Source organism: Drosophila gunungcola, chromosome 3R (assembly GCF_025200985.1).
Source record: "Drosophila gunungcola strain Sukarami chromosome 3R, Dgunungcola_SK_2, whole genome shotgun sequence".
Lineage (NCBI taxonomy): Eukaryota > Metazoa > Arthropoda > Insecta > Diptera > Drosophilidae > Drosophila > Drosophila gunungcola.
In genome coordinates, this window is record NC_069139.1 from 25,788,432 (window position 1) to 25,803,919 (window position 15,488).

The 15,488-nt window shown below is 38.3% G+C and overlaps 1 protein-coding gene across 2 annotated transcripts in view; it reads left to right on the forward strand.

Moving 5' to 3' along the window:
• Nucleotides 1-8,670: 8,670 nt before the first annotated feature.
• Nucleotides 8,671-15,488, forward strand: part of LOC128266762 (homeotic protein Sex combs reduced) — a 30,132-nt gene continuing 23,314 nt past the window's right edge. The window contains exon 1 of one of the 2 annotated variants that reach the window (XM_053003489.1): nt 8,671-9,105. The gene's annotated coding sequence lies outside the window, so the exon portion shown is untranslated. Of the gene's footprint in view, nt 9,106-10,074; nt 10,898-15,488 lie in introns of those variants that run through there. The other variant, XM_053003488.1, reaches the window with a different exon arrangement.

Here is a 15,488-nt window from a genome sequence, read left to right on the forward strand (position 1 = left end):
AAAGTGTGTGGCGTAAATTGGGTCAGTTTTTAGGAAACATTTCACAACAATGCAGAATGGTTATTTAAATTAGAGCAAATGGCGACTGCGGACGGCACGATGCCCGAAACCTTTTGAGAACGCCGGGAATGGTGCGCCTAATCCCCGGATTTGCTAGATCGTTGTGAAATATTGTGTAAGAGGTGAAGGTGACTGTTTATTGACTCGCTTCCCGGCTCGTGGGCGGAACCGGGGTGAGGGCGGAAACAATGCCACTGGGACAATGCTAACTAGAGCAGTTCCCAGTTAAACAAATATTTACCTTTATTATGCAAGCCCATCCGTTGCATAGACTTGCATAACCCTGCGCGGCCTTGGACTGGCTTAATTCGCAGGATCCGCATAGATCCCGAGCAACCTGACCCTGCTACAGTTTTGAGGCTACCAAACGAGGGCTAGTACGGTAAGAAACTCGAGCAGAACTCCTAGGACCGTCGGCAGCCTCAATAAATTTTTATTAGGCCCTCCGGTCGTAAAGCGATAAAATCATAAATTCGTGTAAAAATTTCTGTGCGTCGCGCATTTTAAATGGAAAATGAGACCAGGACCTGAGAACGAGGCCAGTACCAAGAGAAATCCAAGAGACACTATGGCAAAAAATTGTGCCGCGACCCAAAAAAATGCTCGAATTTTTTAACAATGACCAAAATGCGCGAAGCACAAAAGCGAGTTCGCTCTAAAACGTTTTTACAGCGCACCGTTTTTTTTATTGTCCCGCGTATTCTAGTTTCCATTTTTTCCCTCTGACCGAACACAGAACTTCTCAAAATTAAACTAGAACTGAGGCACATTTTTTGTGTGCTTTATTTTTTCTAGTTCACGGGAGTATTTTACGACGATTTTTAGCGGAACTGACTTTATGGCAGTCAAGGACGGGCCTCTGGGCCAGGTTCCAGAGATCAGTGTAAATTGTCACAATTTTTTGTAGCAGTTCCTGCGAACACACCGACAATGGCATCAAGCGGCGTAGATAACTTGACAACCCAAGTAAGATAATGGAACTGCAGCTAAGGACAGTCAACACCCAATGGGTGTCCTTAAATTAGATGTAGAGCAGGACATGATGACATAGTGATTTCTTAAAATATGGATTATATCTTGACCAGCTAAATGAGTTAATCCAAAACAATCCACTTTCTATTCGAAAATAAATTCTTGCAGCTATGGAATTTATTATAGTTTTTATAGCCAATAAAAGTATTTATGATTATTGAAATTAGTATTGATGTACTCGTTAATTTAAACACCCTTTTCTATAACACTAAACATATTTTCATATCTCAAAAATGATTTTTTACAAGCTTTGTAGAAACAGCAAAACATATTAGTTATTTTGTCATATTTAACAAATTATGTAAGCTTCAAACGCTCTAATTATTGGCTCTATAAATACACATTTACCTAAAAACATTTGCATTCTTTACGAAAAATTTTACTTTAGTATATTATTCAGCAACTTTGAAGAACGAATAAAATGTGAAAATCATTACAAAAACTCTCCATTTTCATTCATAAGTAGTTGTAATTTAAGGTAACTATGTATTTATCAATCCAACCGAAAACAGGCAACCTAAAATCACAAGGCGACATAAAATCGGGGGAAAGCAGCCGCCAGAAAAACTTTTGTAATTGTTAAAAAAATTGAAAAAGTGTAGGTATAAACTTTTTCAACTTTCTGATGGCAAGATAAGTGCTGCTATCATTATGTGTTGCCAGTGTTTCTGTTGCTGCACATTCGGGGCTCGGCAAAATGTGGCTGCAATTAAAAACTGTTACGCCTCATGCTAATCAGCCCGGGAAATTTCTGGTGGAGAGGGCGGGGGATGGGTGAAGTGAAGGCCAATCCCTTCACCAGAAAGGCAACCAGCCAACCAACTCCGACTCCGAATTCAACTCCAACCTCAAAAGAGGAACATGGCAGCGACTGGCGCAAGAAAGAATTCATTATTTCAGTTTTAATTGCTTTTTTCATACTTTCGAAATTTTCAGCGCCAGGCCGGAGTCCCCATCCTTCCCCCTTCAGTCCCTTATTTGTGGGTTTTTGCATGTTCGGGCCACATCTTTCACAACCAACAACTGTTTACAAGAAATTCAATTATGACTTTTAATAACCGACAGCTCGGGTCAAAAAAAGCGTTTAACTCGGAATGATGGCAAATTGCATGTGACGCTAAACGGCTGCAAAAGAATCCGTGAAATGATATTTACACAAGGGCGGCGCTGATATGATCGTTGGGTGGGTTGACTGGTGGGTTAACTATTCACAAGCCAACCTTTTAGTCTGATTGCTGGAATTATTGAGCTAATGCAGCTGGTTTTTTATATAGCGACCAACTACATTTTGAGCACAATACAACTCGACATAAATTAGGAAATTAGGGTTGTTTCTAATAAACTGTATTTTGGGAAAAAATTATGGTTGTCTATCATCCATTCCTCATCCATTTCTAATAGTTCATACAAGGAAAAATAGGCTGTTCACTGTCTATAAATTAATGCATAGATTTAAAAAATATTTGTTTATAAATAAAATGTATATTAAACAGGGATACAAAATTGTAATAAATATTTTACAGCTATGTCTTAGCTGTAAACTCTTGGTAATACTTACCTAAACATTAGATTATTTTTATTTTTCACATTGTTTTTATTTTAAAGGAGCTACAATTAATTTTTCAAGTAATATATACTATAAAAGTTTTTAACAGAAAAAAAAATTAATGTTTGAATTTATTTTATACGAGTAACTTTATATTTTTGCCAAAAAGTTCCTTAGTTTAATATTCTTTTTAAGCTGATCCGATTTTAAACGAACAATTAACATAGAATCAACGTTGTTCCGAAAAATCTTGAGACTAAACCCCATTTGACCCATTTTTAGAGCTTGTGTTGCATAAGCCTAATGTGTGTGCCAAGGTGTCTCCGTGCTTGAGTTTCTGCGCCTATATGAGTGCCGGGTCATTAATTTTGATCATGCCCAAATATGTGTCAGTCAGTCAGTGAGCGAATCGCACACAGAATTTCCATTTTCAGACACACACAAATTTTCCGTATGCATGTATTCAAATTAGGCAAGTCGCCAACCTCCCCGCCCCCAGATTTTTCCTTCCACAACCCCCGGAAAACCCTAATTCTGAGCAGCAGAGTCGATGGCCTCAGTTACACGGTGAGAACTTCACTGGGTTTCCCTGCACATGTGCCCGCGGGTGCGGAGGAATTTTCTAATTTATTTTTTAGCATCGGTTCAAGGCTCTTCGTGTTTTGTGTGCTTCACGTTTCAAGTTCGCCAAACAAATTGTTAATGGAAATTCACGCGTTCGGAATTATTGATTTTTCTGCTGTCGCGTCGGAGGCTGGCCCAAAACTTTCTTCTTCTCGCACCAATTGACATTCGAATTGTACAAATTTGACATGAATGAGACGATTAATGGCCAAGGTCGGTGTTCAGTTTGACAGCTCAAAAGGGGGGCTCGGGAACTCTTGAATTATTTAAGTGTGTGTTCGGCCTGGAATTTGTTTAAAACTTGATCTGGCCTCCTACGGTTAAGCCTAGAAATGGTTACTGCCTTAAAGCGGCATCTGTGGTCAGAAGGGTGGAAGTTAAATAGGGATAATAATTCTCCAACTGGATTAAAAAGATATAGTTTTCTGTCCTGCTGATTGGAAAAATCGTTTTTGACATTCTACAAAAAAGTTCTTTCGAAAATGTTTTGGTCGTACCTGGACACAAACCCACTCCCACTAATGTGAGAGTAACGCTTAGCAGGATGCACTGCTTGCATCTGTCCTTCAGCAACAATGTTTCAGGCACATTGCATTGCATGTTGCCAGTGCAATGTTGCAGACGCTTCTGCAGGTAGTGAAATATTTTATTTTTATGCATTTCTAAGTAAACTATGTAAAAGATGTCAAACAAATTCTGTGTGGATTATTTTTGAAAATCAGAAATAATACTTATATGTTGCCATACTCTCGCCCAACAGATTGTATAAGTAAATAATTACATTTTTACAAACAGCATATTGTTTGACTTCTAATATATTTGGTTGGGTAAGGATTTTGCTTATATTATCCAAATTATATGCTTCCAACATAGTTACCGAATTGAAATGAAAAAAATATATATAACACAAATAAAACACTTACTAAACATTAAAAACATTTATTTTACTTACACTCGATACTAAGTTTGACTTTATTTGTATTTGTATTTCTTAAAATAAAGGTTGCAAAACCTTGGCAAGTCTTTAATTCTTGATCACACAACCTGTTTTTCCTCAGCATCACATCCTCCGTTGCAAGATTAACTTCAAACCGTGACGAAAGTGACTCATTTGCAAATCCCGCACACTGCTGCAATCCTTCTGCGCCTTTAATGTGGCCTTGATGAGGTGGACTAATTAAAGCGGCGCTGATTAGCAGCGGCGGCAGGAGGCCAAATGCAGAGTGAAAGGACACACTGGGCAACATGTAGCTTAGTCCTGCGTACAAGTGAATGCCCGCATTGTTCACACGCATAGTGTGGGCGAAGAAGGATGAACACTAGGGAACTGGCATGGAAGGATTTCGTTGGCGGCGCGCCGCAGGACAATAATGAACACAAATGAGCCTCGGCATCGAAATCCGATTCCGAATCGGGCGAAAGGAGTTTCGGGTAAGAAATTGGCAAGCATTTGCCAAAAACTACAACTGGAACATGTCGAACAATGCCGAAGGACCTGTTAGAAGGACATTGAGCTGAGGGCTCGACCTTGGAGCAGGATTTCAAGAGCAGTCAGTCGGGAATTTATACAATTTTTGTTTTCTTCTCCTTTTTTTTTGCTGCGTATCTTTTGTTGCGATCTGATTGATTGCTGTCAGGCTTTGAGCTGGGAACGAATCCTAGGGGCTGCCTGGGAATGAGCAGCTGCCTTCTATCCCTCGACGGCCATTTTTAAATATTTCGCTGCCAAGTTTACACTTACTTTAAAAATACTTTAAAGTAGCTCATAGGTTCGTGGCAACTTTCGCCGCTGTCCTGGGGAATTAATCATTGTATAAGTACGCAGCTTGTGGCTAAGGACATGCGCAACAGACCCGTGCCCCTCAGACCTCCCTTTGAAATCCTTCTCGTCCCGCAGCAGCTGCGGCCAAAGCGAGAGCAATATACAGTTAAAGCTTTTCCCGTTGCGGAAAAAAGCTTGGTTATCTGGCTGACTGGCAAATGTGTCCTTATGGTCCCAGTACATGTATTCGGGGTTGTGTGTATGCGTATGAAAATTCAATCAAAATGGCGTTTTCCCAGCTCAGGATGCTGTATTATTTGCACTGTTGTCGGTTGATTAAATAATAAAAAAATGAATCTATAAAGACTTGATTTGTATTAATAATTTTTTATGGAAGCATATAACTGTGCCTTCAATTTTAATTAGCAAAAATAGTTGAATACCAAATAGTCATATTTTTACAGATCACATTTTAAGACGTTATAATATAAGAGTTTGCTAAACAGTTTGTAAATCTTAAAATAATTTAATAGATAACATTTTTTAAATCACATAAAAATGTATTTTTATACTCAATTTTATTAAGTTAACAAGGAAATGTATTTAACGGAATTTTTTTTATTTAAGTGTTCGAAGCGTCAATGCAAATTAAAGGATTTAGGTAAAGTAAAAACTTATAAACATTCACATAGATCCTAAACCAAACATTTTTATACCCTTGCAGAGGGTATTACAAATTCAGTCAGAAGTTTGCTAAACAGTGAAATTGAACAAAAAATGGTGACTTCTATAATTATCTATTTTTTTACAAATATTTTTCGACATAGAAATGGTTTAATAACTCAGAATTACGCTTTTAATTTAATTAAAATCGGAAATCGAAATCTTATTGCAGGCATAGGAACAATAGAGTAATTGAAGTGAAATCATCGTAGAAATTTAGATGTTTAATTTTTGCAATATCTGCAAGGGAATATAATTTTTTGTTTTTATTATTTTCAAGATATTCTTCCTTGCTGCCCTTACCGATTTCCATAGATTATTCTACCCTGAGCTCGTCGCTTAAGCTCAGCTGTTGTCTCCTCCTAATGACCTCCAGCCCCATCTCTGCGGAACCACTCACCCAGTCTCAAGATCCCGAACTCCTCCTTCTCTCCCTTCAGCAACTTTGCCAGCCATCTTGTTCAACTAAGTAGCTCATGTCTGACAGCTGAGCAACGTTTGTCATAATCAAATGTGAATGGACTGACACTGACACTGGGGCTCTGAGGACCGAGGACTGAAAACTGGTAGCTGCCAAAAAGCAGAGAGTGGAAATTAATTTAAATTGGCCTTTAATGTAAATGCATCTCTCAATGCATCGCCAACTGCAGTTGATTCTGTCGGAGCTTGCTCTGCTCCAGATATCGCTTATATCCCGACTAACACCGACTTGTGTTTGCCTCTAAATGGAGGATATTTATCAACCACTCGTAGACATGGACTACCCATCCTCCAACCTTTTCGAAAACCCCCATTTCCATTACGGATGCGTGAAGAACTCAAATGGCAAGGTATTAACGAATTGTCGTGAGTTTGGTCATGGGAGGGGTGTCCATTTTTCTTAGATCGTTTAATTGGAAACTGTTGCAGTTGTAGTTCCGTTGATGCACAGAGACAAAATCATAGCGTTAGTTTATCGTGTCATCTTACTATTTTTCAGTTCTGTAACAACTTACTTTTTTGCATACAAAAATCTTTAATTTTAACGCTTTCGAATATTAATAAAAAAGAAGACATAAAACATTAACTTTGTAAATAAAACATGTTCTAAATTTCATAAGACACAATTTTGTTATAATTGTCCAATATAAAATATCAACTTTAACATTTTGAATATAAACTTTAACATATTTACTCCGTTTTATATAAAAAAATATCAAGCTAGCAAATGAGCGTCCTTTTTTGTCCGTGTTTTCTGTTCTATGCCTCAATGTAATTTGAAAATTCCTATTTCGCGTTAAGCGCTGTTTCTTAAACTAAAAACAAACTACAAACACGGCTGATTGTTTCATATTATAAATTGAGCGAGTGTGTGTGAGGGGCAACAACTACAACGTCGGAGGAACAACATGAAAGCGATGATGAAAAATCGCCTGCAACATGTTGGATGCTGCTGAGGGGACCCTCCATGGATCTGAAATGGAATGGGATCGGGAGGATGGCGTGGTACACTATGGATTGGGATACGAGAGTCTGGCTCTGACTGCCCGCTGGCATCGCCAACATCAACTCCAATTACAGAAGTACACGCAGGCGTCTCTCTTATGATTTCTTTTTTTAGTTTTTCATTTATTTTCCATCTCTTCTTTTTTAATATTTTTATTTGCTTTGTGAATGACATGCGGGCTATAGCGAGAGCAGTAAGTGCTACATGTGTGTTTGGAAAAAACATAGAAAAACATGTGGAAAAACTACACGAGTCCTGAGTATTAGAAAACCAACGATTGTTTAAAAAGAGTTTATTAATATGGATTAATTGTTTTAGGCCTGCAAGACCTCTCAAACAAATTGTCTTATTATTATTTTAACTTTCTGATCTGCAAATAAACATAAAAATCGACAAATTCCGTCCCAAACAAATGGTTAAAAAGTTATTATTAGCAACCAAATTAACAAACAAAGGGGGTTAATTTAAAAACATTTGACTTATTATGTGCTTCCCAAACCTACTAACAATTTAAAAATAACAACCAAAAAAATCATCTCATTGGGTGTGTCTTCAACAGCAACTCAATGTGTTGATAAAAATAGCTAATCAACCTTTAAAACACCGAAAAATAAATTCAATCGAATTCAAATTCAAATGCCGTTGAAATCAAACAACATTTGTTCAGCTCTGAATGTGAATCTGGAATGTTGGTAGCAAATATGAAATCGACTTTTAATTAAGGCATTTAGCCAAACAAATCAAAATCGTTAAGCCCCGAAACCGAATGAATCATGAGAACTTGAACTTGGCTGGAGTCCAAATGAACCCGAGCCCCGAAAACAGACCCATAAATTTAAATTCAGAGACAACTGCCAACGAGCTCGTTTTAAAGGAGAGATAACTTTAGCAGGAGACTTTGCATTTTCGAAGGCGGCCAATAAAAATGGAAATGAACGCGGAGCGGAGCGGAGCCGAGCGGAACGTTTATAAAATAATAATGCGAAATAATAATGTGACGGTGATTTAGCGGAACAGCGCCACGATTGAATACAAATAAAGTGGGGACGTGAGGGCCGAGACGCCTAATCTAGGATGATTTCGGCCTAATCTGGAGCGTGAACCGGGGGCAGATGCGTCCTGGAGTGGCTGCCAACTACCTGTTTTTTCTCGCCTCTCCTGCGGCAGCCCCCCATTTTTCCCATTTTCCTCATTTCCCAATTTCCCGGCCGGGGCGAATAAAAAGCTTGAGCGCCATAGGCCGGTTGCCGTGGCACCCTCGTCGCATAAATCACGGCAGGGGGCGGAGCCAGCCGTGGGTGCGGGCGGGACAGCCTGCTTTTCGAAATTTCGCACTCAACCACCTCTCGCTCGCACCCGTTGGCCGGGTCCACGAATGATTTACAGTGTTCGAAACGCACACAAGCGAAGTCGGCTAAAGGGTCGTTTTGTTGGTTTTTGTGGCTCAAACGTGATTCGAACGTGGCGCACTTCAGTCGCCAAGCTGCGCGCTCGGTTTCCTGCTAAAGATACTCAGATACTCGTACTCGTACGCGCCGCAATCCGCGAAGTTTCCGCTCGAAAGCCAGTCTTGCGATTCCATGGAAAGCTCTTTGGCGACGGCAAGGTGCCATGGTCCCCCCATAGCGATTACTCTACCCACTGACTCCTCTACATAGGAGAGGAATTTCTGCTCAACCGGAAAATAATATTTAAAAGTGATTACCCTCTCAAATAACTTGGAAGTTTGAAGTGCAGTGCTAAAGGCAAATACAATTATCACAGAAATACAAAGCTATCAGTGAAGGTGAAGTGTTGACAGATAAACTTATTGAATTACCACAAATTATTCGCATCCTGCGATTGGATTTTGCCCACAACCTCTACTTAAAGGTAAGAAAATTTTGGGTGTAAAGAATAAACAGTAAATTCTGAAAATAAGAAGAGAAAAGTAGAAAAATATTTAAATTTAGATTTATATTTAGGGTGTTCCTTTAAAGCATAATATTTGAGCTTGTAAGGGAAACTAAAAAGCTATTTTTATGGGTATAAGAAGTAGTTTCATTCTTGTTTTTAACCTTACATCACGTGGTTATAGTAAATTTAAAATAGCTTGTTATCAAAAATCGTTCGGAGTTTTATAGCTTACAAAATAAATTTTACGTTAAATGGAATAACAGGCTATAAAAGCTTAAAACAAAAATGTATTTATCTGGTTGTCGAGTCAGTGGATTGCATAAAATATTCATAAAAGGTCGAGAGGTTTATATTACAAATACAACAGTTTTAAAAAGTTTAGGGAATTGCGTATTGATTTGATCACTTTAAAACATTTTTACAATGTTTCAATAACATACTTAATATAAGTAAGTTTAGGGTAATTTTTTGGAAACAATATATTTGCCATTTTTAACTCCACAATATTTCAAGCATCCAAAGTTTGTTTTGATAGTCTTTTTATTCCAAAGTCCCTTAAAATAAATATATAAATGTTCTTAGTATAATACTAAATCATTCGGAGATGGCAAAAGTTCGAAGTTCGAATGTTTATGATTTGTACCCCCTTCGGAATCGATCTCACACGGACAGTGTCTGTGAGAACAATAAGAATTTCGGACAAGTCGAAGTTCGAAAACGTATTTTCGACCAACGATCTCACACGGACACGGACAGTATGTGTGAGAGCAATAAGAACTTGCTCGAAATGCGGAGAGCGGTGTTTTTCGAACTGGCTCTCTTTCGAACTTATACACACAGGGGCCTCGTATCCGTGAGATACAATTTGTGGCAACGAATTTCTGGTTTGGCGGTTGATTCGAATCGTTCTTCGCGTCCGCAAAGGTAGTGGCCTGCGCTGCCCGAGAGCGAGCGAGATGGCGGCCAGTGCGCCGCTCTGCCATCCCGCTCGCACACTTTTCGAATAATGAACGCTGCACTTGGTCGGCGATACATAGTCACATAGCCCTACTTGCTCGTACTCGCAGATACAATTGGACGGGGCGAATGGGCCAGTGTGAGTGAGCCAGCGCGTACGCGTATCTGTGTGTTTTTTATTGATGCTCAGATATTTGAATTATGCCCGAGCAGTCAAAGTGAGACATTGGCGCTTCGAGCACGTATCCGCGGATACACCGGAATAACAAAAAACAAACACTCTGAAACTCAACAATCCAACTACACAATCCAACAGCTGTGCCGCGCAAAGATACAAAGATATTCAGATACTGTTCGATTTTAGCGAATGAGATGGATGGGCTGCAAAGTGCTTGCATCGATGCTGGCGTTGATGGACAGTAATAAATTCGGCGTGAAATTCGCGGAGATACTTAGATACTTGACCATCCCGCAGATACTTATCGCGATCTGTGACAAATTGCGCGAGTGCTTGTGTTCTTGTGATACTAAAACCCGTCCAAAACCGTCACTTAGCCCTTTGCGGCCAATTACCCCTTAGGCCCATCCAAAACACTCACCTGCAGGTAGAACGCAAAGGTCTAGCCAATTTGCCAGCAGGATGCTAGCGGATTAACTCTCCAGATATCCGGCTGGTTGTGACAATTATACTTTTGTGTTACTACACTGCAGTTTCCGTCTTCAGCCCAAGTGAAATTCGTGGTTCAGTGCAGTAAACATCTGAAAACAAACTCGATTTACCAAAGGTGAACGCCGTCGGCTAACTGAAATTGTGAGTAAATGAGTTTTAAGGCAGGAAAATTCTATACACCACTTTGGGACAGGTGAAAACTAGTTTCAAAAAATTAAAGGATATTTTTTATAATTTTATATTTTTAGTTTTTTGTTTTTTTCTTTTCTGTGCGAATTTTTTAATGTGTTCAAAATAAAAATGAAGCAGATTTTAAGTCAAATGATTAATTTAAAACATCGAGTGTTAGTTCAATCAGATTTAACATAAAACCTTTCACTGTTGGTTAAAAACTTCTAATGTCTATATTTTAAAATTACATTGAAAATAAAATAAATATTATTATATTTATAAATAAAATGTTTTAATAAATCCCTGTACCTTATTATATTTGTATTTAGTGAAAATTTATATAACAATTAAAAAAATGTTAAATTTTTTTGCTATTTTTTTGTAAAAAGTGGACTAATAGTAATCATTTATTATAATCAATCCATTTTAATTAGGTCTATTGCTTGAAGAATCAAATGTCAAATCAAATATCAAAATGCTCTGGGTTTTTTTTCTTTGACTGACTCATTTGCTTACGCTGAATAATAAAAGGCATTCTTAAAACATTCCAAGCCAAGTAATTTCATCTTTATAAATCAATATAATATGTTTGTATTGCCCGAAACCGAACCCCGAATCTATTGTGTATATATATGTTCTTTATATTTGGCCTTTGTTTCTGGTTTTCGGTGTGTGTTTTAGTAATTTTTCATTGGGTTGCGTGTGCGGTATAAAAGCAAGGAATTTTCACTTCATTAAAACGAAATGCAGCCGCTTTTGAAATAATTAAGAGGCACAAAGGCGAAATGTCACAGCGAATGAAAAATGCCTAACAAGCGACGCATATAGAAGGCTAATCCAGGCACATAGCGCTATATACCGAACCCGAATAGGGATGAAGAAGTATTATAAGCATATAGGCTTGGCCCCTGTCCAGGGAAGCGAGCCCATGCTGGCCAAGACGCCATGGGGCGAACCTGAAATTATGTAAAATAAAAAGAAGACGGACGCACTGGTCTGGAACTCAAGGGGACTTCGCCAATGACCGAGTAAAGACGCTGCTCCTGGGCAGCATTCCTCGTCCCGGCAGGGCCTCACATATGTGCTGTAAGTGGAAGAAATTCCACTTGATGTAGGTCACTTTCATTCGCATTCGACCAGCTCGCCGAGGGTGGGCCAAGATCAAAGTGCTGAGCCTCGATTGCATAATGTGGGCACAACACTGAGACAGTTGCAGACCCAGTAACATTCCCACTCCGAATCCCATTTCCAAATAGCTAATTGGAGGGAACAGGCCAGTCCAAAGTTCTTCGAGTGTCTCTTCTGCAGCGCTGTAATTTATTTGGCCTGCGCCTGGCGGAGACATTCATCACGTCCCAACCCTAGCTCCCCGCCCTTCCACACCCTCCTCAAATATTTCAACTCTACTTGTTCATATTTATAAATCAAAATCGCAAGCACGCGAGCTGAAAATTTGTGCTAAAGTCGTTGATCTATTGGCTGCAAAAACGGCAGACATTTTTGTCAGAAAACGACATGTCTACAACAAAGATAAAGAGAACAAATGCTTAGAACGTCATATGTGCAGTCATTCTTTAATTTTTCTATTAATATTTATAAGAGTTCCAAGAATTATTAAATATGTTTTTACTCAAGCCAAGATATGCTTGTACTTTAATATTTCTGTGTGAAAAAGATACTTAAATTAACACAGAATCAGAAGAATAGCTCCCAATAATAGTCTCTACACCATCTATACCACACCACTTAACAAGGATTATCTCTGAACAGTAGTCAAACCATGATATATTACACAATTGAGATGTCCTTGACCAAAAACAGGACTAACGCGATGATAATTCCGACTCGACCATTGCGCAACAGATCGTAAATTATCAGAGCGGAGATGAGATGACAGACTGAGCCACAAATGGCCGCTTGCAGTGAGGATCGAAATCGATGATTGGTTTTGAGTCGGGGAAAACAATTGGAGAACTCATAAAAATTATGAGAGCCATGACAAACAAACAACCAAACCGCAAACAGCAAACAGCAACTGTGACGAGGGTTGCCGCAGCAGAGGAGATGCACAAAAAGATGAAGAGGAATAATATTTATGACTATTTTTATGAGGTGCTTACAAATTTTTATGACTTTTTAATGGGTCCGCACACAGTCTCTTTCCTTCTCGCTTCCCCACAGGCCAGCAGATCGGCGTGTGAGCGGGACGACAAGCTTTGCCAATGAGTGTGACTGCGCGTGCGCAAATACCTTTATTCATCATTTTTTGTTCTGTTTATTTTTACCTTTTTTTTGAGACTTGTACTCGTGCGTACCGCAAAATGAGGTTCTAGAGCGGCGTGTTTACATGCACACAAGCTACGCCCCTGTTGACAACAAATATTAAAAATTATGATTTATGGCCAGAGCTCGTTTGGGTACAAAATCCGTGATGGTGACGACAAACAGCCAGACCGGGCGACACTCGTAGGAGAAATAACTGCTTTGGGTGCTTTGTTCGCCTCATAATTAAGATGGTGGCCTCTGGGCCGATGGCGTAGATGATGACGATGATGGAGTGCTCAGAAATGGATGACAGTTTCTTCAATGGGCGGTTAAGAAGAGTCTTAGGGTTCAAACCAGTTATGATAGGTTTGGCTTCAGTCGGGCTTTGAATTAGTAAAAGTTGTTTATAGTTATGTAGTAAAGGTAAAAGTTGCAAAGGCTTAAAGAAACTTAACATAACCAAAAGTAGTGTAAGTAAATGTACTTTTATAGAAATTTTAATAGAACCTTACATTAGATGTACAAAATTGTCTTCTTACCCAAACCCTTAAGATATGTTCAAAACATTTAATGTTCCTGTAAACTTATATTGTTGGGAATAATAATAATAATATAATAATAATAATAATAATAATAATAATAATAATAATAATAATAATAATAATAATAATAATAATAATAATAATAATAATAATAATAATAATAATAATAATAATAATAATAATAATAATAATAATAATAATAATAATAATAATAATAATAATAATAATAATAATAATAATAATAATAATAATAATAATAATAATAATAACAATAATAATAATAATAATAATTATAATAATAATAATAAGCTCTTCGCACCAACATTTTTCAGACTTTCCTAACATGCAAATCCCATCACCTCCCAAAAATGGTAATTATCGATTATGCAAAAGTTAATCATCTTAATTGGGCAGATGCTCAGCCCCTTGTTCATGAAATGAATGCGTAGAAAAGTCTAACCCCCCAACCCCCTAAAACATAACGTCAATATCTTGAATGAAGTTCGGGGAAGAAAACCCTTTTCAGCTGTCGCCCTGGAATATTTCCCCAAATTGATTTATGGCATCGGCAAACGCATGTGCAACTCAATTGCTGTTTATTTACTATCACCCTGACTCTTTCCCTCCCCTCTAGTTTGGATCTTTTAGGATCTGATCCTACCTGTGGCAATGTGAAATGGAAAACGCCGAGGCCGGGAAAAGGAAATTCGTTCTGCGGTTTAAGTATCGGGGCAAAGGAGAAATTTCACTCCTATTTGAGGGCATATTAAAACTGTTTATATAACAGAGGAGGAACAAAGGAAAAACTCGGTTGCCCAAGTCCAAAATGTCGCTGAGCCCGAAAGAATTGCCGTAATTTATGGCTTTCTTATGAGCTCGACCGACGATCGCCAATCTAAGACATCGTCTGATCTTTCCCTCTCTGTCTCCCCTTGGTTTCCCCGTCTCTTTCGGAGCCCGCAAAATTCGCCGGCGTTTTTATTATTCATGGATTTAATTAACACCAATTGAACCGCTTGTCGCCTCAGCGCCGTCTCAAACTGTTTGGAAAACAATTTTCAAAATTCGTTTAATTTATGGCTTCTGTTTCTCTTCCCCTCTCACATTTTTTGGGAATTTTTAATTTGCCCTTAAGTGATCAGGAAATCGACAGACGCCTCTAGTCTGATAATAACGCATAACGCAACGAATAATGATAATAATGATAAGAAGAAAACATTAAATTGTTTTACAAAATTTAAGTTTGAGTAATATACCCTTAACTAAGTTTTTTTAATAGCTTCAACGTTAAAATAAAATAAATTCTTTGCATATTATTAAGTGGATATGACTTACGACTTGTATTAGATTTTTTATTTTTCAGCAAGTAGATTGAATAAATCAAAAAGTCTGTTGTGTGAAAACAAATGTTTGCACTAAACGTTCAAATCAATTTTCATTAGGTTGACTAGCCAACTTTGACTGCCTCAAAATTGTAGTTTTTCACCCAATCAATTTTCATCGCTTCCATTCGAATTCCACCAAATCGATTCGACCCTAGGTTGTTCAAATATCTGCCAGTCAAAGGTTCAAAGTCATCCAGAGACGCTGATCCTATAATTTCGCTGATTTCGGCCTTGTTCGGCTTGGCTTAAACACGGGCGCTTGTCTACAACTATAATTCTCGTATTGCCAGTTCGAAATGGTTTTCTCCAAAGCACCGTTACCCCGGCATTAAAGCCTATAATCGGTGGAGATCGGTGAGAGTGGAGGAT